We start from the raw sequence: 24,610 nt of genomic DNA on the forward strand, positions 1-24,610 counted from the left end.
ACAATGCTATCATAAAACGGGATTTACAATTATTTAAAAAAAAATGTTCCAGAATAAAAAGGAGGGACCTGACCAAAAGAGCCGACAATCTATACACCCCTAGCTCCTGCTACTTTTCTTTTAGCCTTTTATTGTCTGTAGGACAGAACAGAACAAGTAAAAGCAGAATAAAAGCCTTTCCTTCAGGTCTGCACTGCCACCCAGTGGCTGATAAGGTTCACTTGTCTGAAGAAATTCTCATAATGTTCATCATAACAGTTCTATCCAACAGGAAATTGTTATACAAAGGGGAGACACTGAGTCACACTACCAATGTTTAAAGTGACGTTCCATCCAGTAATAACAATATTATCATATCATAGTGTATCACATGGTATCAAGGTGCCCATACACAGCCTGAACACAGCTGTGGACTCAACAAGCTTATTGTCCCATGAATGTGGCTATAAAATACTCTCGGGTCCCCTGCAGTCCCCATTATAATGTGATTCTGAAATGCCTGGACCTGTTTTGACTCTCAGACTGGACCTGCCAGGGGCATATTGATGTCTGAAGATTGATAGTTGCCCACATTCCTGGGTTACAATAATTAAAGGAGACATTTTATGTATAAAAACAACAAGAATGTGCCAGTATATTTTACTCATTTAGATATAGAAGGAATGTGTTTTAAAATAATTTGTTTCTGGTTACTTTATTGTAAATTTCTGCAAAATCCCTACTAGCCCCGCCCACCTGTTCCACTTCCTGCTTCCTCCTTTTCCAGGCTGTGCAGGGGGAGCCGGCGGTTCTCATCATACTGCTCTGTAGTACAGGAACCAATCAGCAGCTAGCAGGGGACCTGATAGGGAACTAAAGCCTGTCTGTGCTTGTGTGACTGCAGGGCTGTGATTGGCTGTTCCCCTCCTACTGTGCTTCTGGCAGGGATTGTTAGGACACCCCCCCCCCTCATTTGAAACACAGACAGGTACAAGTGAATATCTATAGGGAGCTCCAATACAGGGGCTGTTTTTAAAGATAATATTGATTTTTAGCACAAAATTAAAAGCAACACCATATATTACTCATAACTGCCTACAAAATTAGTTTTTTTTTTTGTTTATCCCCTACGTCTCCTTTAAGTCTATTCGATTTTTATTTTTCTTCTTTTTCTTAGACTTTATGCAAAAGTCTTTTGTACTCTCTCCCGTCTGTTCTTCTTGGGGTGAGGGACTCTCCTCCCTGTGTTTTCTCTTGTTTTTCTTCTTCAACAACTTTACTTCCTGCTCTGATGGCGACACTTGCTCTTCCTCGTGACAGTTTTCCTGTGATTCTCCTTCTTCCTTCCTCTCAGAGTTCACTTTTTCTCTTCTTCTTTTTCTTCTTGTGCTGTGAAGGCTTATGGGAAATGTTTGTTTCGGTACATTCTTTGGAATCTTTCTGCTGTATGTTCTTCCCCGGCAAGCCATCTGTCCTTTCCAGCGTTCCATATTTCCCTTTATTTTTCTGTTCTTTCTTTCCATATTTCGCCAAAAATTCTCTTTCCTGCTCTTCAAGGCGAGAGAGTTTGGCACTCATGGTTAATCCATGCCGGGCTCCTCTGTAAGACAGAAATGGCAAAGCTGGAAGTGTTCTACGACACCTGCACAGTATATGCATTTAAAGGATAAGTATACCTTTAAAATCTGTGAGAGTGCTATTCTAAGCACTTTTGTAATTTATATTCATTATTTATTTTGTTTTTATTCCAAGATATTAAGGGATACATGTACTGTTAATATGAATGAATTTTGTTACAACAGCGCCACCTGCTGGTCAGTTTCCCACCAGTCTGACCACCAAGTAGTCAAGGAAGTTGTCAGGAGAGAGAAAGAGGCTGAGCTGATGTTCTTCTGCTTAGGAAAGATTTGAGAGAGGTTTCTAAATTCTTTCCTAAGCAGAAGAACATCAGAGCAGCCTCTTTGGTGGTTAGACTGGTCTTTAAGAGAAACTTCAGATGACTCATCTGCCCAATAACTTCAATTTTGTGACTGGTTCAGCAAAACTAAACAGCAGGTGGTGCAATTATTTCAAATGAACTAGAGTAGCAGTGTAAAAACTGAAAATTAGAAATGTTAATTGCAAACGTGCTCAGCACAGCAGGTTTTACACCACTATAGTTTATATCAACAAGCTGCTGTGTAGCCATGGGGGCAGCCATTCAAGCACAGGATACACAGTAGATAACAGATAAGTACTACTATAGTTTATATAAACAAGCTGCTGTGTAGCCATGGGGGCAGCCATTCAAGCACAGGATACACAGTAGATAACAGATAAGTACTACTATAGTTTATATAAACAAGCTGCTGTGTAGCCATGGGGGCAGCCATTCAAGCACAGGATACACAGTAGATAACAGATAAGTACTACTATAGTTTATACACTTACTTATGTGCTGTGCGGCCTCCGCAAACTTTATTGAGTTGTTCATCTGTCAGTCTTTGCAGAGGGGGTGGAAAAAAGAAGCCATCATCATCATTACTATTATTAATATTATCATGTATTAATAGAGTGCCAACATTATGTTTAGAGTACATGCACACACATTCAGTGGGAGTAGCATAATACATACAATCTGACGCATTTGCTACAAGATGTGCTACTCAGTATTGGTTGGAATCAAATACAGGACCCCAGTGCTCCCGTATTAACCACTGCACCCCCACACCTTGCATGAATTTTAGCTCCGCTGCTCTACTAGTTTCATAAATATCTCTGCTGAAAAAAAACGCAGAGAAAAAAAACCCATTTACTAATGCATTAGGACGAAAAAGTTGTCATAAGAAAAAACGCCCATTGACTAATCATTAAACAACAAAAAGTCGCCATAAGAAAAAATGTCCATTGACTTTAATGCATTGAAACAAGAAAGTCGCCATAAGAAAAAACGCCCATTGAATTCAATGCGTTTCGCCAATTTTTCGGCAAAACAGATTCGCTCAACACTAATCATTACTCTTGTCCCTACACTATCCCCGCTCTCCCTTTGAAGCTGTTCATTACAGGATCTGTTAGACCTGTGGCTTCCAGCCAAGGATATGGGTGAGGTTCTTACAAAAGGCTTGTCTTAAGAGCTTACAATCTATGCAACCAGATATACGTACTTATTGGCAGAAGACAAATCCAGTTTCTCGTCTTCGTCTCCACTGCTGTCGCTGCTTTCTGAAGATGAAGGCTCATTCACTGACTGCTCCCCGCCGGACAGCAATGTTGCAGACTAGAAACAGAAAGAGGAAAAACAATGTAATTAAAGTCACATGTTTAGTTTTTTTTTTCAATTTTAGGGCAGAGACGCACACGATTATTTGGGGAGGTAAGTTCCCCAGTGACAAATCTCCTCTTCTTCTTCGAATCTCCCCAAACTGCCTTCCCATTGGCTAGAATATAAATCGCCGGCAGGATGGCACTAGTAGCGCTTTTCTTTGATTTAGATTTTACCTGACGGGAAGGCAGTTCGGGGAGATTAGTTGCCCGAAGACTTTTCTCCCCGAATCTTCCTGTGTGTCTCTGTCCTTAAGCCAAGGTCAGGCACTGCCGGCACATATTTGCCCACTGTTTCAGCAGCCATGTTGGCTTCATCAGCCATAGCCACACCCATTCAGCATCTATCAAACGTCTAGAAGGCCAATTTTGTGCAAATTTTCAATTGGTCTTTATTATTTATTTTTTGATTTATTTATTTATTTTTTTAATTATTTGCCTACATTTTATGACTCTTTCTAGTTTTCAAATGGGGGTCACTGACCCCAGTAGGCAAAAACTGTTGTTTTTGTTACTTTTTATTGCTCTGCAGAGTTACAGTTTTATTGTAACTTTTATTTCTATTCAGGTCTTACCCTATTCATATATAAGTATCTCATTCAAACCATACCCTGGTTGCCAAGGTAAATTGGACCCTAGCAACTAGATTGCTGTAAAAAAATAAAAAAAAACTACAAATAATAAAAAATGAGGACCAATTCTCTCAGAATATTACTCTTTATCATAACAAAAGTTAACTGAAATGTGAATAGCTAGTGATGGGCGAATTTCTCCCGCTTCGCTGAAAAATGTGCAAATTTCCAATGAAATTCGTAAAACGGCGAAGAATTCGTCATACTCAAAAATGGATGCCTCCATCAATTTTGGATGCGGGTCCGAAAAGTCGATTGCATCAATTTTGAAGCAGGCGTTAAAGTCAATGGGCGGCGAATAGTGTTGACGCGCGGCATTTTTTGTCACGGGACTTTAGCAAATTTATTCGCCGGCAGAGAAATTCAGAAATTCGCCACAAATTCGCGCTAGGCAAATTTATTCGTCCATCACTATGAATAACCCCTGTAATTAATCCATTTTCTCTATCGGATTACCCAGCCTAGATTAATTAACCGCTTGCAAATGATGCCTCATAAGTAAAGCAGGATTTTGTATTTCCAGTTTGCAGACTAGGTGTTGCTTTTTACAGAATGAACCTGCATCCTTGTATACCTTTATAAAAGGCTTAAAGAAGAACTAAACCCTAAAAATGAATGTGGCTAAAAATGTCCTATTTTATATAGTGAACTTATTGCACGAGGCTAAAGTTTGAGCTTGTCAATAGCAGCAATGATCCAGGACTTCAAACTTGTCACAGGGGGTCACCATCTTGGAAAGTGTCTGTGACACTCACATGCTCAGTGGGCTCTGATTGGCTGTTGAGAAGCTAAGCTTAGGGCTCGTCACTAATTATCCAGCAGAAAATGAGCTTCCCTGGCTGTAATATAAGCTGATGCTACAGGTTTGCTGATTATTCAATTCTGATGCTAATTGCACTGGTTTCTGTGCTGCCATGTAGTAATTATCTGTATTAATTACTAATCAGCCTTATATTGTGACATTTCTATTCTATGTGTACTGTATATTGTGAGTGGCTCCCTAAGCTCAGTAAGTGACAGCAGCACAGAGCATGTGAATCAGTGAATCAGCAGAAAAGAAGATGGGGAGCTACTGGGGCATCTTTGGAGACACAGATCTTTACTGCTAAAGGGCTGTGGTTGCCTTGGGCTGGTACAGAAGCACAAAACACAATGTACAACATTTCTAGCTACTTCTTTAGTTAGGTTTTAGTTCTCCTTTAAAGGAGCCCTTAAATATCCCCATTGGTTGGTCATATGCATCCCAGCTGTATAGAGCTGCTAGACATGCAATAACAAACATGGAATATTTAGCCTTGTCCTTTCTTGAGACATTACCTCTATGTTCCCAGAGCAGCCATCTTTATCTTCCCATTACTATTAACAATAAGAGCAGTGACACATGTAAGAGGGAAAGTACCTTAACGAAGCGTCCGTATAACATGTTCTTGTTACAAAGTGCTTTTCGGGGCTTCTTGTTTGTCAAGGGGGCCTCTTCATCTTTCACCCTGTTGACTTTAACACCCTCCTGGCAATAACAAAGAATGCAGCTGTGAGTTTACAAAAGGCAGGAAAAGAACAACAACAACTATCTGATCACAATTTCCCGCTCCAATGATACTTATTATTGATATACAAAGACCTTTACTGTTACTGTGCACTTCTCAGGCAGCTTTTCTGACATCACTAGCTCTGCAGCCTATCAGGGGCTTCACATCAACAGTTGCTGCCAAACTACAATTCCCAGAATCCACCACTAGGACCGCAGGATATGGTTATGAGCTATAGGGGAGTGTTTATTATGCTGGGCAAAATAAAATTTGCCAAAAAACAGTTTAAAAAGCTCTGTAAAATAAATGGCGAGTTTATCGAGGTGTGTGTCATTTTACGTCATGTAAACGCCAGATTTGACACCGTTATTTTACACTGCTTCTCGCAGAAGTCACTTAAACAAAAAACGCGCAAAAAAGTACGATATTTTTTTACACGGTGAAGCCTAGTGTAGCGTTTTATTATACATCATAATAAATATGCCCCATAGAATCACTGGACCTTATTTATTAGGGATGCACCGAATCCCAGAATCCTTTGCGAAAGATTTGGCTGGTGGCAGGGGCCTATAGAATATTAAAATAATACATTGGTGGCCAAGAGATTAAAACAAAAAAAAAACAAAACCACACATTGGTGTTCAGAGGAATTGAACTCATGGCTTCAACTTCGCCTCCTTTTGTGACTTCGGGTCTTTTCGCCGCTTCGGGACTTTGGAACTTTTGGTACTTTAACATTTCGGCTGTTCGGGACTTCGGAAGAAGGCGGCACGGCTTCAGGCGCCCATTACACTTGCACCTCTGTGCCCCCATGATGGCAGCCCTGCCTGGAGTTGGGGGTTCCTTGCGGTGCCAGATAAATCCCCCCATTTATAGTTCCCAAAGTGTTGGTGATTGTATGACCCCATCCCCACAGCAGAACACCGGCTGTATTCCCTTCTCACCTGAGATGCTGGAAGCAGTTTTGTTGAAGACGTGATCCCACCAGTGAAAGGTGAACTGCTCAGCAGGGTTATGTCCCACCTAAAGGTATTAAACACAGAAGATAAAAAAGGATTCTCTCCCTTCATGTAACCTGTGCTACTGCATCTTACTGAGTGTGAATGAGAAGCATGGCCGCTAACAGTAAATGGAAACTGTATGGGGGAAACATAATATTATTATATTCACCTGTCACCGAAAATAGACTCACTTACTAAAGGTACAGGCTAATAGAGCTCACACTCTAGCTGGATGAAACAATATATATATAGATATATATTCTCGCTACACAACATGGCTGCTAGAACCAGGAGCTCCCTCCCAGTGTGTGTGGCATAGCTCTAGTTTTAAAAAAAAAAAAAAAAAAAAAAAAAAAACGACTTGTTTCCTTCAACCAGAGTGCAGTCTCTATTAGCCCACAACTCTGGTGCAGGAAACTATTTTATATTGATACATGCCCTTTAATGCTATATAGGGTGCAGCTTTACACCAGTTTAGAGATGGAGCCGCATTGTAGTAGCTAAGGATTAAAACTATTATTATATCACATCATGGTTACACTTACACACTCACCAACATAATGATAACTCTAAAAGGTGATGGATATAAGATGTTAAATACAACTCCCATTATCCTCAGCCAAAGCAAATGACTATGGTCTAGACCAGGGATCCCCAACCTGTGAGCAACATTCAGAAGTAAAAGGAGTTGGGGAGCAACACTAGCATGAAAAATGTTCTTGGGATGCCAAATAAGTTCTGTGATTGTCCATTTAGTAGCCCCTATGTGGATTGTCAACCTACATTGAGACTCTGTTTGGCTGTACATCTGGTTTTTATACAACCAAAACTTGCCTCCAAGTCTGGAATTCAAAAATAAGCTCCTGATTTGAGGCCACTGGGAGCAACATCCAAGGGGTTGGGGAGCAACATGTTACTCACGAGCTACTGGTTGGGGATCACTGCTCTACACTCTAGAGACAGTCAACCAATGATGCTCCTGTTTCTAATTTGTGGCCTCTTTTACCCCAGAATTGTCACATTTCACTTTCACTTTGATTGCTTCAGAGATGCCATTTTCCTGCCTCCCAAGGCCTTTACCTAGAAGGAAAAAAGGGATTATGGTTTATTTTTAAAGCTTTCCAATGACTGGTATAAGCCATCCTGTCCTTCGACAAGAGTCAGGCTGAGAAGGAATTCATAAGAAGTACAGTGCTCCCAGTTTGACCCTCAGCTGCAGAGAGGAGCTTATCAGTAGCAGGGAACCCAAAACACAAAGACAGGGAAGCTCAGGTCCCTAAATGACAAAGTGAATTAGTGAGTACCTTCTTTCCAGCCATGCTTGTGCATCTGTTCTTCTGCAAACTTCATGCTCTGGCTCTTTTTCCCCGAGGTGGCACTCATTCTCTTGCTGCTGGAAATGGATGGGGAGTTAATAACAAATGAGAGTGAGTGATTTCTCCTATAAGGGCGCGGGTAGAGGTGTAGGTGTGTGTGTGTGTGTGTGTGTGTGTGTGTGTGTGTGTGTGTGTGTGTGTGTGTGTGTGTGTGTGTGTGTGTGTGTGTGTGTGTGTGTGTGTGTGTGTGTGTGTGTGTGTGTGTGTGTGTGTGTGTGTGTGTGTGTGTGTGTGTGTGTGTGTGTGTGTGTGTGTGTGTGTGTGTGTGTGTGTGTGTGTGTTCAATACACAGAGCCATGAATATCCTGGAAAATATATCATTATAATACACAAAAGCCATGAATATCTTGTAAATTTTATCCTTATAAATTTCTGATGTCATCAGTTATGAACGGTGCGTTCTGATGTAATTTCAGTCACATGACTCACTGAAATTTGTGTTTTATAATAAATAAAATACCCCCAGTTACAAAATATGAGGATATTAGAAGTTACCTCGGAGTTCCATGACCTGTATAAAAACACTCGGCCTTCAGCCTCGCACTTTTATATGGTCATAAAACTCCTCGGTAACTTATAATATCCTTATGTTTTACAAGAGGGGGTACTTTATTCACTATATAAACAGTGCTTAGTTTCATGACCGGAATAAATTCACTCAACCTTTGGTTTTATGTATTTATATGGTCACAGAACAACCGCTCAGTGACTTCTAATATCCTTATCATTTACAGTAGGGGGTACATTATACCTTATAATACATGAGTGATACTCAGAGTTCCCTGTATAACTCAGCCTGCCGCCTTGTGTCTTTATATGGTCACAGAACAACCCCTCAGTGACTTCTAATATCCTTATCATTTACAGTAGGGGGTACATTATCCCTTATAATACATGAGTGATACTCAGAGTTCCCTGTATAACTCAGCCTGCCGCCTTGTGTCTTTATATGGTCACAGAACAACCCCTCAGTGACTTCTAATATCCTTATCATTTACAGTAGGGGGTACATTATCCCTTATAATACATAAGTGATACTCAGAGTTCCCTGTATAACTCAGCCTGCAGCCTTGTGCCTTTATATGGTCACAGAACAACCCCTCAGTGACTTCTAATATCCTTATCATTTACAGTAGGGGGTACATTATCCCTTATAATACATGAGTGATACTCAGAGTTCCCTGTATAACTCAGCCTGCCGCCTTGTGTCTTTATATGGTCACAGAACAACCCCTCAGTGACTTCTAATATCCTTATCATTTACAGTAGGGGGTACATTATCCCTTATAATACATAAGTGATACTCAGAGTTCCCTGTATAACTCAGCCTGCCGCCTTGTGTCTTTATATGGTCACAGAACAACCCCTCAGTGACTTCTAATATCCTTATCATTTACAGTAGGGGGTACATTATCCCTTATAATACATAAGTGATACTCAGAGTTCCCTGTATAACTCAGCCTGCAGCCTTGTGCCTTTATATGGTCACAGAACAACCCCTCAGTGACTTCTAATATCCTTATCATTTACAGTAGGGGGTACATTATCCCTTATAATACATGAGTGATACTCAGAGTTCCCTGTATAACTCAGCCTGCAGCCTTGTGCCTTTATATGGTCACAGAACAACCTCAGTGACTTCTAATATCCTTATAATTACAGTAGGGGGTACATTATTCTCTATTTTTTTCATTATATAGAACCTATTTAACTCACATAATAACAAAGAAACAAAAAGGTGACGGGCACTTGGACTCCTTGAGTACTGGCGACCTATGTTTTTTGTTTCTTTAGTCATTTCCACTCCCTTGCAGAGGGTCTGTGGTTGGTGCATCTCCACCTGTGTGAGTATTCACTTTGTATACTTTCTAATGTCATGCCAATGACTACATCATTGAATACCCTTCCACTTGGAGATTGTAAGCTCCTCTTAGCAGGAGACTAGCCTTAAATGGGATATACAGTCAAAATAATTTAAATCCTTTAACGGGTTTACTGGCTTAAAATAAATATATAATATCTCCAATAAACTTCATTTAAAAATTCTTCCCCTTCTCATAAAAATGGTGATTTTCTGTGCTCCAGTTCCCCCTTCTCTCTAATCGCACAGACTTTAACCTGCATGAAGTCCTCGACTGGCCGGTGGCTGCTTTAATTCAAAACAATCTTTCCCTTGTCTGAGTTCTGAAGTGTCAGGGAAGCAGTGCGTGGAGTTGATAGTAATGGAGGTTAGCTTTAGTCAGGACCGAACAGATAAATTAACCTGTTATCATGCTTTGCTGTCCTTTTGAACCCAAAGCAGCTCTTATTTTGAAGTAGGGATGCACCGAATCCACTATTTTGGATTCAGCCGAACCCCCGAATCCTTTGTGAAAGATTCTGCCAAATACCAAACTGAATGCTAATTTGCATATGCAAATTAGGGTGAGAAAGGGAAAACATTTTTTACTTCCTTGTTTTGTGACAAAAAGTCACTCAATTTCCCTCCCACGCAAATTAGGATTCCATACGGCTGGGCAGAAGGATTCGGCTGAATCCGAATCCCGAACCCTGGATTCTTTGCATCCCTATTTTGAAGTAAAGCAGCCACCAGCCGGCCGGGTCAAGGAATTTATTCAAGTCTGAGCGAGTGGAGAGGAGGGGGAGCTGGAGAACAGAAGATCACGGTTTTTATGAAAACTAGGGATGCACCAAATCCCTTATTTTGGATTTGGCCGAACCCCCGAATACTTTTCGAAAGATTCAGCCGAATACCGAACCCGAATTAAATATACAAATTATGGGTGGGAAGGGCAAAACATTTTTTACTTCGTTGTTTAGTGACAAAAAGTCATGTGATTTGCCTCCCTGCCTCTAATTTACATATGCAAATTAGGATTTGGATCGGCCAGGCAGAAGGATTCGCCCGAATCCAAATCCTGCTGAAAAAGGCAGAATACTGGCCGAATCCCAAACCGATGTTTTTAATTAAAGCATATTGAAGATGTGGGTTGTTTTTAGGCGGTGGACGTGTTAAAGTTATTTTACTTTTTTGACTTTAATAATAAGCAGTAGTTTGCATGTTGTTTCTCTGTAAGCTCCCTGTATACAAACAGTAGTTGGTGCTGATAATCCTGCTCTGTCTGTGTTGTGCTTGGCTGCCTTATTATAGGGGGCTTTTGTGCTTTACACAGAAGACTTTCCCTGTAGCATCACAAGTGAGTGTAGGAGAATGATAGGACAATAGCAGGTTCTGCTGGGAGGCCAAATAAGAGATAGAACGGTCCTGTCACAGCAGAGCAGACATTGCACCCAGGAAATACACTGACAGTGTTGTGACACAGACTACACAAGTAATGAACATAAAATACCTTTTCTCCTCACGATAAGACCCTTAAACGATTATTATGTTGTTCCAGGAGTGGGTGTCGCTTGGGCAGAAAGCAGGAACAAAAAAAAAAGGTTAAAAAAGCTAAAAAAATCCCTCTTATCATCAGCTGATCAAGGAACACATGCCCGGCATTCTGGGCGGCGCCATCTTACAGGAAGAGGAAGAGAGACCCAGCTACAGCGCGGAGGCAAGGACGCTCTGCAGTGATTGCGGGAGACTCTATGGTAGTGGGAGGTACCCCGTGATGTTTTGTCCAATAGGAATGCAGAGCAGTGCTGAGGGACAGAACACCAGAGAAATATCAGGTAGTGAGAGTTTTTTGGAGAGTTTTGTTGCTTCTGAAACAAGACAGGATCTCAAATACTGAATATTAACTCACAGGACTTGTGTGAAAAAAAAATCTGTGGAGTTTATTTTGAGGGAATAGTGTTTTATTCTCCAGTTTTAACACTTTTTTCTTGTCTCTTTATATATAAATATGTGTGTAATAGACATAAAGGCTTATTTACAAATGTAGAGCCCTGAGTTTTACCAACAATTAGAGTTGACAACTTTCCTGGAAAAAAATACCGGCCTTCCTATATATTTATCTTTTTTTTAACATTGGGATCAACCATCAGTTTTACTGGCCAGATGGCAACCTACTAGTGATGTGCGGGCCGACCCAATACCCGCCGGGTTTACCTCGCGGGGCTCTCCCCGCCCGCCACCTTCAAATGCCGACTTCCGGGTTCCGGTTTTATAGTGTCGCGTCTCCTCGCCCCGCCCCTTTTGTGACGTCATTGTGTCGGCGCAGGTATTAGCATACCTCCCAACATTTTGGAAGTAAAAAGAGGGACAAATTTTTTTTTTCCGCATGTAGCGCAGCAATTTTATGACCACACCTCTTTCTGTGGCCACACCCCCTAATTACCATGTTTGTTTTACAAAATTTGGCAGGTTATGAAAGTTTGAAAATATTTCTCCTTATCTAAACTGTGTTTTTGTGTCTCAAAATTGTTACAAAGTATCTTATTTGCACCTGTTAGCTGTTCTGGGCTCTCTGCTAAAAGCCAATTAAGTGAGAAACTTTGTTTCTTTTTTGGATGTTCAGTGCAGAGAAAAGAGGGACTTTCCAGTACAAATGAGGGACTGCGGGGTGAGCTGTCAAAAGAGGGACTGTCCATCCGAAAAAGGGACAGTTGGGAGGTATGGTCAAGGAAACCCTAAACCCTAGCAACAATGCAGTGTTTTTCCCCTCAGAATGACAGTGTGATAACTAGTATTGCCACCCGGCCGGTATTTTACCAGCCTAGCCGGTAAAACACCTGCCAACGCCGGGGCCGGTATTACAAATTTACCGGCAATGTAGCTGCCTGTAAATTTGCAATACCCTTAAAAAGACCTCTCGGCCTGCCCCCAGTCCCCTGTAAAAACGTAGCTTTTGTAACTTTGTCCCCGTTTTGAAATGTTGGCGCCGTGGCCACTCCCCTTTTACGGCATGGAACCACCCCCTTTTGACATCACGCCCGCCCCTTTTTGTTCCCTCCCCCCCCACCAGGCCGGTAAAAGATTTTCGAAAAGGTGGCAACCCTAGTGTCAGGGGCCCGCCAGGCTACAACTTTAAGGGCCCAACCCATACCTCCCAACATTTTGAAAATAAAAAGTGGGACAAAATTTCTTTGGACCACGCCCATTTAAGGCCACACACCCTCATTACCATGTCCATTTTACAAAATTTGGCAGGTTATGAAAGTTTGAACATATTTCTGTAGTTTTTTTTAGTTATTACAATTTTGCTAATGAAGGTGAATTGCCCTTTAAGCTGTGAGTCTAAGTTCTACCAAGGGACCTGCTTATCTGATATTGTTACAAAAGTATCTAAGTATCCATTCTGGGCTCTCTGCCAAAAGCCAATTAAGTTAGAAACTTTGTATCTTTTTCTGACTGTTCAGTGCAGGAGATCAAAGAGAAAGTCGGGACATTTCAGTAACAAACCCGGGACTGTGGGTTGAGCTGTCAAAATCAGGACTGTCTGGCGAAAAACGGGACGGTTGGGAGGTATGCATCTGGCCACGTTGCTAGTGCGGAGAACGCAATTCTACTCTTCACTAGCAGAGCCAAACTTCTGATTTAAGAATATCTGCTCCAGGAGTGGTTTTTTTTTTGCTGCCCCTGCTAACTTTCAGGTAGCGCCCCCTGCATGATGCAATTCTTTTAACTTATTTCCTCCATCACTGTGATCAGGGGAGAGGAAGCAGGGAAGCGTTTCTGTAGTCCAGGAGGAGAGAATAAAGTCTGGGACCCATAAAGTTTTTTTCCTGGAGTCTCTCCGGCCCAGTCCGACCCTAGTGATAACAGGTGTCTGCTCCAACGTGCCTGTGGTTCACCAATATGTACAGCTTCTACAACTCGTAGTGGAGATGGTGTCACTTGAGGCGCACCAACACAAGTTGCATCGGATTAGCAGACGTCAACTCACCTGCATTTTTGGGAGTCACCCTGTTTTCCCCCTTTTACCTGATCACCCGCAGTAAAAGGCCAGTCATCTGTTTGCAACCAAATCTCAATTTACCCTACAGGAATGCATAGAAGAGCCTAGTGGCATTTCAGGGGCTGCTGCCCCCCTCCCGCTCCGCGCTTTCAACTTTTAGGTTAGAACTACACAAGTGAGTTTTACCTGCGATAGTTTTCGTTCCGATGCGCTGTGATGAATCGCAGGCGTCACGTCGGATGCGCCAAATCTAAGGTGAGTAATAGTCGCTGCGTGCAACCGACACGACTGTCAGATGAAGACGCGTCATGCAGCTTTCGTGTCATGTTGGATGCACGCAACCACAACGTCCGACATTCCTATTATGTACCTTAGATTTGGCGCATCCGACATGACGCCTGCGATTCATCACAGAGCATCGGAACGGAAGCTATCGCAGGTAAAAGCACTTGTGTAGTTCTACCCTTAAGCTGACCATAGAAACACAGATCCTATAGTACGAATCGAGGAGTCGTACGATTTTAGGATCGTGTGTGGAGAGTGCCGACAGCTTTGGTCCGGCGGAGATCGGTCGTTTGGTCGAACGGTCAGGTTTGATTTTGACCCGACCAATCCCGCCGGAGCCCATTGCTCATCGTAATCGGATCGTTTGGCCGTACGGCTGAACAATCAGATTACCCACGGCCATGCTCGTTAATGGCATATCGGGGAAAGATCCGTTCGTTTGACGATGTCGCCAAACTAGTGGATCTTTGCGTCTATGGCCACCTTTAGAGTTGTAGCAGGTCTAGGATGGGCCGCATCGCTAGAGCAGAGAACGCTATTGTGCTTGATGCACTAGTAGAGCTGAATTTCAATGCTAAAGAACGGAAATCCAGCTCATAACGTTACCAGAGGCAGCTTTTTGACACCCCTGGTAACTGGCCGCTCCATGATGCCTGAGGCAAGATTCTCCCTTGTCTCATGGCAGGAGCGGCGCTACCAGGGCTGAACTGGGTTTCAACATATCAGGAACACAGAGGCCCGAACAGCCCCTCAGGCCCTATAACAGCAGCTCCTTTGGCATTTGTCAGAACCTACAGATTGCCAGCCTGGACCTGAAAGTCCTCAGAAGCAGTCAGTGGAGTGGCCAAGACACACCAGGATCTAAAGAAAATGACTACCTGGTCCAGGTTGGAGATAATTCCAGGGTTTCCTTGTGTCTCTGTGGCAGAATATCAGAGCAGGGTGAGCAGGCACAGTGATGCAATTCACTAGAAGTGTGTATGGCTGCAAGTATCCATATTATCCACATTGGAACTACTATTGGGGATGGGATGTAACTGCACCATGCCTAGGATTGAGTATGACTGCGCACAAAATGCATCAGGCATGGTGATTTTAATGGATAAAGTCAAGTTTTAATTGACATCCTGCTGGTCAGCTAGTGTATGAAAGGTGCTTTTCATTTGAAAAACGTTGCGGCCCCCCTTAGCCCACTCTGATGCTCAGGGCAGTTATCGCCAGATGTGAGGGGGGCGGCTTTAGAAAGGCAACTTTGGGATGCCACTGTAGCTATGACTGAGACCTGTCATATAATGGTTGCCTCTGCATGCGCCACAAAATCAGAATAAGAATAAATTATATATCTAACACTAGATGGCATTGCTCATGAAAAATGATGATGATGATGGTGGTGGGTGGTGGAGTTGGTGAGTCCACAACCCAGGCTAGCACTATGGCAACTCCCGCCCACACATATAAATACAATATCCAGAAAAGGAATGTATTGTGCACATAAGCCCACACACTGTACTCTGTACTGACAAACCCGTGTAAAATAAAAGGTGTACTTCTAAAATAGCGTATTTCTCCTAATATACCATTTTTTATGCCAACTGTCATGACGATGGAGAGACTTCTGATACTCCGTGTGATCGCACCGACTCTGTAATTATAATTCATTGATATTCATATATATTCATATTTATATCTGTAAATTCTTATAATTTCCAGGCAGAAAAAAATACCCAATGCCAGGCAGGTTCCCCCTGTAATATAATAAGGGGCCTTTCAATTAGAGCAGCATTCATTCTTAATGAGATAATTAATGGAACTCTTGCTGAGACCCCACAGCTGGATCTGCCGCTCACGGAAGCCGTAAATCACAGGCAGAAGTCAGATCATTAGAAAGGTTATAAGTGAGGGACACTGGGAGACTGGCTCGTGTTATGCTGAATATCAAGGAAGGTGAATAAGCCAAGGAAGTATATTTTGGGGGCCACATAATTAAGATTTTAAAGGCATGGTTTCATGGACACCACTGGATTAATTCCCGACACTGTCAAATGTATGCCCACTCAGCAATGTGCTTGACTCATAATACTGTTTATGCGCATGTGCAAGTTTGTCTTGTAACCCATAGTAACCGATTAGCCGTTAGCGCTTACTGATCTCTTGCAGTTAGAATAATAGTTAAAAAAAAGGTATTTTCCAAGTCCAGCCACAAATTCCAAGAACCAGGCTGGGCACTGTATGGGTGTAGGACAGTTTTCGCAATGGCAAAAAAAACACCTGGGGTCAAATATACTAAGTGGCGAAAATTCGCCAAGGACGGCTTTGCAGGCAGAGCAACACTTCACAAGGCGAAAATTCGCTCAGACAACTCTAATTCACTAACATGCAAAGCTGTGTCCAGGGCTCCGAACTCTGGTGAAGTTGCACTAGCGTTGGCTAATTTGGCTAATTTGTCGGACTGGCCCACAGGGATACCAGGAAAACTCCCGGTGGGCCCAGGTGTCAGTGGCCCCTCATGCTGCTAAACATTTGGCCTATTTCATGGCCATTCCCTATTTCTATGAGAACAAAGAGGCTAAATAGGTGGAATAATAGATTATAATGCGTAAAGAAAAGAGACTAGGAGAATAGAGGTTGAATGAGGAGAGAAAGAAAGTAGTACTGAGGGTGGGCCCCTGGTCTAAAACCTTTTGGTGGACCCCTGGTGTCCCAGTCCGACACTGTTTGCATACGGCGTGAAGTTAACGTTGAATGGACGTATATGTTGCAGCAAATACATGACATTACACAAGTCCAGGAAACCTTAATAAAATAGAGTTGTTATATTGCCCTACACATGAGCCCAATGTATAGTTTATGTTCCATATGTTAGGAAATGTAGGGGGGAAGCCGGTTACCCCCAAAAAAAAATTTACGCTCTTTTGCAGCCTATCACCCTGAAAAAAGGAAAAGACGCTAGCGTTTTTTGGGACTCCTATCTATTCTATTGCACTTCGCCTGGTCTGAGATGGCTAAGGCAAGTCTGGCAAAGAGGTAACGTTCAGTAAAATCTACATCTTAGTAATTTGTGCAGTTACGTCCCTTCGCCAGAGAGCAACTACGCCTGGCGATTGAGTGCGAATGAGCGACAGCGTCAGTCTCTTTCGCTAGTGAAGTTACGCCTGCGCCCGTTAGTAAATTGACAAAGTTCCAAAGTCACGCTGGTGAATTTTCGCCAGGATTAGTCACTTTGCCCTTTAGAAAATTTGCCCCCTGGAGTCAATTCTTGGGATGTTGATGTCTCCAGGTGCCACTTACATTCAGCTTCAGAAGGGAAAGCGTTAAGCTTTTATTTAACTCAAATGATATCAGAATGCAAAAGTGGGCTTCAGGTGAAACACATATTGCATGGTCTATAAAGAATATGCATGTATTCAAGTGTTGGCAGATGCAATATTTTTCAATGAAGGGTCGGATGCCTTTTTTAAGTAAGAAAACACAGGGCTGCTGGTATTAATCCTAATAGTAAAAGGCTGATCCAGAGATTGGTCTCAGTGACATTTTGCTTGGTTGAATATGCTGGATATGAGCCCCAGCAACAAAACATTATATTTACTTGTCTCTCTTATGTCTATCCATGTTTTTATGCAGCTGAATCATTCCTGTGTTCTGCCATTGACCTGGCACTACTGGATTCTTCTAGAACATGCCGTCACCTTCTGCACATCAGTGGCAAATAGAACAAGCTGCCCTCGTGCCAAGCCCACCGCAGGTAATACCAGCAGAACACGGGTACTCGGCACAGCTTTATCGTTGATATTTTTCCCCTAATAGGTAAATTTCTCTTTGTTAACTGAAAGGGCCTCTGTGGACAAAGGGAGAAGCAGCTGCCTGCAAATTAAAGAGAAAATAAGAAGCGTCCCTTTGTAATGTGCACTCCCTACCATCATGCAGAATAAAGGCTGATGTTGCTTTATGTATATGATTATACTAAGTACCCCTCTCTGCCAGGGAAAGAAAAAGCTTTCTGTTGCCATAGAGATTGCTGCCCGTGAAGAGCAGCAACAACATATTTACCATGTTTAGTGTTAAAAGGTGTGGGGGTCCCTTTGTGCTTTGAAGGGGGAACAAATGACCTTTGTCTTCCCCTCGGATAAAGGTGCCACTGAAATGAGGTGCTTAACCCCGTAGTCAGGTCAAAAGATTTGTGTGTCCAAAGCGATCTAAAGCCAACCTTCACCTCCGATGCCCCCCTCACACCCTCCCCACATCTGGTCATTTGCTGCCACCCACCCCACGCTGCCAGCTCCCCTATCATTCACCATCAGTGCCCAGTGCTAAGTATAGAGGGGGCGCAACGCAGAAGGAGTGATGTGAAATGAGCATTTTTTAATCACCTGGAATTACTCCCGCCTCAGGTTGCACCCTTGGAACCTGCCTACCCCTAGTTCCGGCCCTGACTAACCCATGCTCTGATGAGTGCGTAAATCTGTCGTTACTAATTCTGTATCCACCACTCTTCTTGCCTGCAGTCTGGGCAGGATTGTTGTTCATTCTGCATTACCACTTCTCTTTGCCTCTGTCTGGTCAAGGTTCACCTTATCACCTGGGGCTACTCATTAGAAGTCATTTAAGGGCTCTTATACACAGGAGTTTTTCCTGCGCTCCCGTGTTGTGCTTTCTTCCGTTCAGCCGCAGGAGTAGACGCACTGTTATTGTGAAGAGGGCTGTACTCACACAGACGCATGTAAGCACCGAAGGCAGGTGGGACGCAGCATGTTGCATTTCACCTGCATTTGGCGCCAGATCCAGACTGAGAATTAAAATAGGCCCTGGTATTTCAGGTACACAGAGGCCCAATTAGCCCACACAGAGGCCCAAACAGCCCCCACCAGCCCACTAAATACTGACTTTCTATGGGACCTTATAGCAGCCCCTCTGGCATTTGCCAGAACTCACAGATTGCCAGTCCGGGCCTGTTTGGCGCATACATGCATCTGTTTGAGTACAGTCCCCTTCACAATAATTAAGTGTGTCTACTCCTGCGATCCCCTGCGGCTGAATGGAAGAAAGCGTAATGCAGGGGAGCGCAGGAAAAACCGCCCGTGTGTAAGAGCCCTAAGACCACCATCAGGCCTGGATTTGTGGAGAGGCCACCAAGGCCCGGGGCTAGGGCATCAGGATTTTAGGGGGTGGCATGTTGCCCAATCACATCCACATTGAGTCAGGAACACTGGGAATTCGCAGGAGATATGATAGTTTTTTCAACTTCCTGTACGCCAATCCCCATTGCTCCAAAAATTTCCGTGAATAAAGGGGAGGGGACGGGAGTGACGAACGAGGGTTGCTTAATCACATGAAAACTCCTATTCGTTAAATTAGCGGTCCCCAACCTTTTTTGGACTGGGGACCAATGCAAAAGAAATTTTTTTTGCAAGGACCGGGGGTGGGGTTGGTAGGTCGCGGGTGAGGTCAGAGAGGGGGTCCAGCAGCAAGTTTGCATGGGCCACGTCCAATTTGGGTGCGCCGGGGGCCAATTCGGCGTGCCACACTAATTGTGGGTTGGGCTCGATGGCCCAGTTCAGGAGTGTCCACGGCCCTGCGGTTGGGGACCCCTGCGTTAAATCATATTCTTTATTAATGCCCATTCATTAAAGCATTGGGAAATGGGGGGCTTCCTAATGGGAAAAGCTTTGTGAGGTGACAAATAGACGCAGTTCCCTTGTATCAAAAGAAATGGACGCAGATATCATTTTGATAATGAGCAGCAAAAATCATACATCCGGGGAAAATCTTCAGCTCAGCTGAGCACAATTGTGCAAGTGCAATGGCGCAATTGTTGATGCATATGCTGCAGTTGGGTGCAGTGCTATTTCACAACTGCTGTAATGCTGGAATTATGGGATTGGGGGGAAAGATGGGTCGTCTGTAAAAAATGGCCATTGTGTCCAATATTGCACCTTAAACACGGCATCAGTGCTCGTAAATAAGCTCTCATATATTACATATACCTTACACTGTCTGGGCGTGGGGCATCTAGAATTACCCATTATGTGTGGACCAGCTACTGTACCCTGTGCCGGAGACGATGCATCTGAGGCTACATACTGTGCATGTGTTGAGAAACTAGTTGTACACATAGGGGCACATTTACTTAGCTCGAGTGAAGGATTAGAAGAAAAAATACTTCGAGTTTCTGAGGTTTTTTTTTGGCTACTTCGACCATCAAATTGGCGACTACGACTTTGAATCGAACGTTTCTAACTAAAAATCGTTCGCCTATTCGACCATTCGATAGTCGAAGTACTGTCTCTTTAAAAAAAAACTTCGACCACCTACTTCGCCACCTAAAACCTACCTAGCACCAATGTTAGCCTATGGGGAAGGTCCCAATAGGCTTTCCTAGCTTTTTTTGATCGAAGGAAAATCGTTTGATTGATGGATTAAAATCCTTCGAATCGTTCGACTTCGAGATTTGAAGATTTTACTTAACCCTCGATATTCGACCAATAGTAAATGTGCCCCAAAGCGTTGCTCCATTAAAAATTATTTGTCCTAGACATAACAGGGGCAGCAATGTAAGGGGCAAACGTTGGATGGGTAGAGATCTTATACGTCTATTACTACATTTAGTTCCTTAGTGTAATCCCATGTTATCACATGACAATCAAAGGAGTGGGCAGGCCTAGAAATCAAAGATGGCCACCACCCAGGGAGTTCTCCCCAGTTTATATTTATTTATATATCTAAAAGTGCTGCAAAATACTGTTGATTCTTTCCCTTTACTGTTTTCTATTAGTGGAATGGCACTTTATGAATAAATAGCATGGGGAGAAAGAGAGAGGATATTTGCTATATACTCATGAAGCAGCCTCAGTGGGGCTTCATTGGTATTCAGTGCATGATGGAAGCGCCGAATATTAAGGAGGGGGTGGCAGGAGAGGAGTTAAATTCTGCTTCATAGGCAAATAGGGCCCGAGTTAATTCCTATTCATCGATCTCCCCCTAGAGCGTGCGCTGATTATCCCTGCACATTATACCCAACGGCTCAGCCTGCCACTGGTCTGGATCTAAAGGCACATGTCTCGTTATATTCTCATTACACTATATTGCCAAGACCGAGAATGCTTTATTATGTCTCGCATCAATTGCCTTTTATATGATACAGAATGAATCCGTGTAGCTATGGGAAGCCTGATTAGACTGTATCTCCCTGTTGCCTTACCTTATCCACCTTCATCAGGACCCTGCCTCAATTCTTTTCCCTTAAAGAATAGGTTTCCTTTTATGTATGATCTATTTTACTGAATGTATTTGCTTTCCTGAATGCTGCACAGTTCCATTGGCTTACTGAATAAGGTTCCTTTCACATGTACAAAAATGGGGGGGGGGGTGTGGAAGCACTCTAAAGGCTAAGTAATAGTATATTTCAGTATAATGGAAGTGCTAGTTTTAATGCACATTCCCTGGGCCCCTGTCTCAAAAGTAAGTTTACAAAACAGGGGTTTTTAGTTACAACGTTATGATCATAAAGTTGAAAAGCCACCATACCACGTCAATGTAAACCCCATATGGCGGTCCCTAACTTGCTTGGCTCTGGCCATAGTATAAAAAGCCTTACTTCTCTGCATAGCAGCATTATCTGTAATCTGTGTCTGTTGAACCCCCATTTTTGTACATTGTATTGTAGCCGGAAGCTGTGGCTGAGCTTTATGTGGTTTTTAATAGCACCCCATACCCACCCCTTTAAACTAATGGGGCCCTATACTTTTAAAAATGGGCGTTGGTTTGGACAATTCCTCTCCCTTAAAAGCCACATACTGGCGGGGGACGATAGATCCTTCACACTGAAACCAAGGTTCAACAGACACTGATTACAGATAATGCTGCTATGCAGAGAAGTAAGGCTTTTTATACTATGGCCAGAGCCAAGCAAGTTAGGGACCGCCATATGGGGTTTACGTTGACGTGGTATGGTGGCTTTTCAACTTTATGATCATAACGTTGTAACTAAAAACCCCTGTTTTGTAAACTTACTTTTGAGACAGGGGCCCAGGGAATGTGCATTAAAACTAGCACTTCCATTATATAGTGAATAAAGTACCCCCTCTTGTAAAATATAAGGATATTATAAGTCACAGAGGAGTTTCATGACCATATAAAAGCACAAGGCCGAAGCCCGATTGTTTTTATACAGGTCATGGAACTCCGAGATAACTTCTAATATCCTCATATTTTGCAACTGGGGGCACTTTATTTATTATAATACACAAGTTTCAGTGAGTCATGTGACAGAAATGACATCAGAACTCACCATTTATAACTGATGACATCAGAACTCACCGTTTATAAGGATATAATTTACAAGATATTCATGGCTTTTGTGTATTATACTTAAATATACTATAACTTAGCCTTTAGAGTGCTTCCACACACCCCCCATTTTTATGCATTCCTTTTACATGCAGAATGTTTCCTTTTACTTAAAGAATACATGTTCTTCCCTTAAAGGAACAGTTCAGTGTAAAAATAAAAACTGGGTAAATAGACAGGCTGTTCAAAATAAAAAATGTATCTAATATAGTTAGTTAGCCAAAAATGTAATGTATAAAGGCTGGAGTGACTGGATGTGTAACATAATAGCCAGAACACTACTTCCTGCTGTTCTTTTTTTTATTTTGCACAGCCCAGCTTTTTTTACACTGAACAATTCCTTTAAGAATATGTTTCCTTTCACTTACAGAATGTAAAGTTTCCTTTCCCTTCAAGAACTGGTTTTCTTTCCCTCTTTATTCAGAACAGGTTTCCTTTCCCTTTTCTTTCCTTTGCAGAACAGGATTCCTTTCCGTCTCCTTTCAGAACAGGTTTTCTTTCCCTTCAAGAACAAGTTCCCCTTCCTTTGCAGAACGGTTTCCTTTCCAAAAGAAATCGGAGGGCCCTGGCACACACAGCATCACCCCCCCGCTGCCTACTGCATGACTGCGAACAACATTTAATGAAGAAAGGAGCTGGGGAGGGGGATTTTTGTGCTAAAGCGAAAGCTGACCCCATGGTTTCGGTTGCCCAGGACTACAGGATCTGCTTCCTCTATAGTTATGCCACTGCTTGCAAAATAAGTTTCCTTTCCTTTCAAAATAAGTTTATTTTCCCTTATAGAGTGTTTCCCTTCCCTTGCAAAGAATTCCCTTGGCCTCATACAGGTGGGGGTACAAATGTCGAATGTTGAATAGGCTGCTGCTTGAACACTGTTGGTGCTCCACAAACACTGGGGCTTATAAATACTGGGCAAATTTACACTGATAATTCACATTACTAGAGACTAGAGCCAGGAATGACTTTATTTGTTTAGTGAAGGTTTGTTATTATTCCATCTCTGGCCTTGATAACCCTCTTCTGAGTTTATGTGGCTTCATTTGCAGGAATGTCATGATGGAATGTGCCTGTGGGGGGAGAATATGCAGAGCCCTGGGTGCGGTGCCATGGGGAGAGAACAGCAATAAGGTGCTCTACGGCACCAACACAATTTGGAGCGTCCACTTCATTACATGCCTCCCACCTGGAAGGGTAAGAACAAAGAGAACAAGAAAACCTTTGGGAAGGAATTTCAAGCAAATGCATCAATGCAAGCGTCAGGGGGGGGGGAAGTGGTAAAAAGAAGTGTAACGATAAGACTTATCTCAGCAGGAATGTAGTAAAGGTGGCATCAAACTAAGGCAGGGTGGAGGTGCCAGTGTAGAATTAGCAAAAAATTTTTTGCTTTATTCAGTGCTTCTATTATTTCCCAATTCCTGTGCACCCCCTTTATATTCAACTTTTCTCTCCCCTCTACAGTTCTCCCTCTATCCACTTTCTTTTCTGCTCTCCCTCTTTTCCACTGTTGTCTTGTCTCTCATTTTCTTCTTGTCTGCCCTTTTATTTTGTTCTCCCTCCCTCCCTCTATAATTTTGCATTCCCCTTCAGTTGCACCATTTCTTCTTCTCCCCTACTACCCTTCTCTTCTCACTCCTCTTTTCTGTCTTCCTATTCCCGTCGACACCATCTTTCCTTTTGTTGCTTTTCCCTTCCACCTTTTTGATTTCCTAGTCTTCCCTTCAGCTCCCCCTTCCCCAATTACAGGGAGGTGTGGGGGGGGGGAGCGGTGAACTTTACTAATGCTGGAGTGCACCCTGTTGCTATGGGGCTTGCAGTAAAAGTGCTCTTCTGAATTTGTGATTCAAGTAACCTTTATACTGTACTTCCATGTATTTCAAATGGGATTATTGACACTAATGAGCAATGGGCACCTCTACCTTCCCTTTCAGTCGTTTAAAACAGGCAGCTCATATGCAGGTTACAGTTGCACAGGACATTTAAAGATAGACATAGGGTAACAGGTGTATTGCCTTTATCTGCAACTCCCTATAATTAGCACCCTGCAATTGTAAAGGTCTATAATTCACCCAAAATGACTGTGCAAACATGCAGGGCTGGGCAGACCTGGAACTGAGATTGCACAACCAGGGACATAATGGGTAGTGACCAAGATACACCAAAAAACGTAGAAAAAAAAGTGAAATATGCAGCTAGGAGGCCTGCACTGACAAGGCCTTTACTGATGGGCTTTATTGTATATGGCATAGGGCCAGAACTAGGGGTCGCCAGAAGAGGCAGCTGCCTAGGGTGCAATGATAGAGGGGCGCTGGGCAGCTACCT

General features: G+C 42.9%; 1 long non-coding RNA gene and 1 pseudogene across 1 annotated transcript in view; one reads left to right on the forward strand and one right to left on the reverse strand.

Annotated features, from left to right (window-relative positions):
• Nucleotides 1-1,029: 1,029 nt before the first annotated feature.
• Nucleotides 1,030-11,329, reverse strand: LOC108700364 (annotated as a pseudogene).
• The window catches only part of LOC108700365, a 72,534-nt gene continuing 59,243 nt past the window's right edge, over nt 11,320-24,610 (forward strand). The window contains exons 1-3 of the long non-coding RNA XR_005963766.1: nt 11,320-11,495; nt 17,570-17,690; nt 23,338-23,482. This is a non-coding gene — a long non-coding RNA (uncharacterized LOC108700365). The remainder of the gene's footprint in view (nt 11,496-17,569; nt 17,691-23,337; nt 23,483-24,610) is intronic.

This window comes from Xenopus laevis, chromosome 8S (assembly GCF_017654675.1).
Source record: "Xenopus laevis strain J_2021 chromosome 8S, Xenopus_laevis_v10.1, whole genome shotgun sequence".
In the NCBI taxonomy this organism is placed as follows: Eukaryota; Metazoa; Chordata; class Amphibia; order Anura; family Pipidae; genus Xenopus; species Xenopus laevis.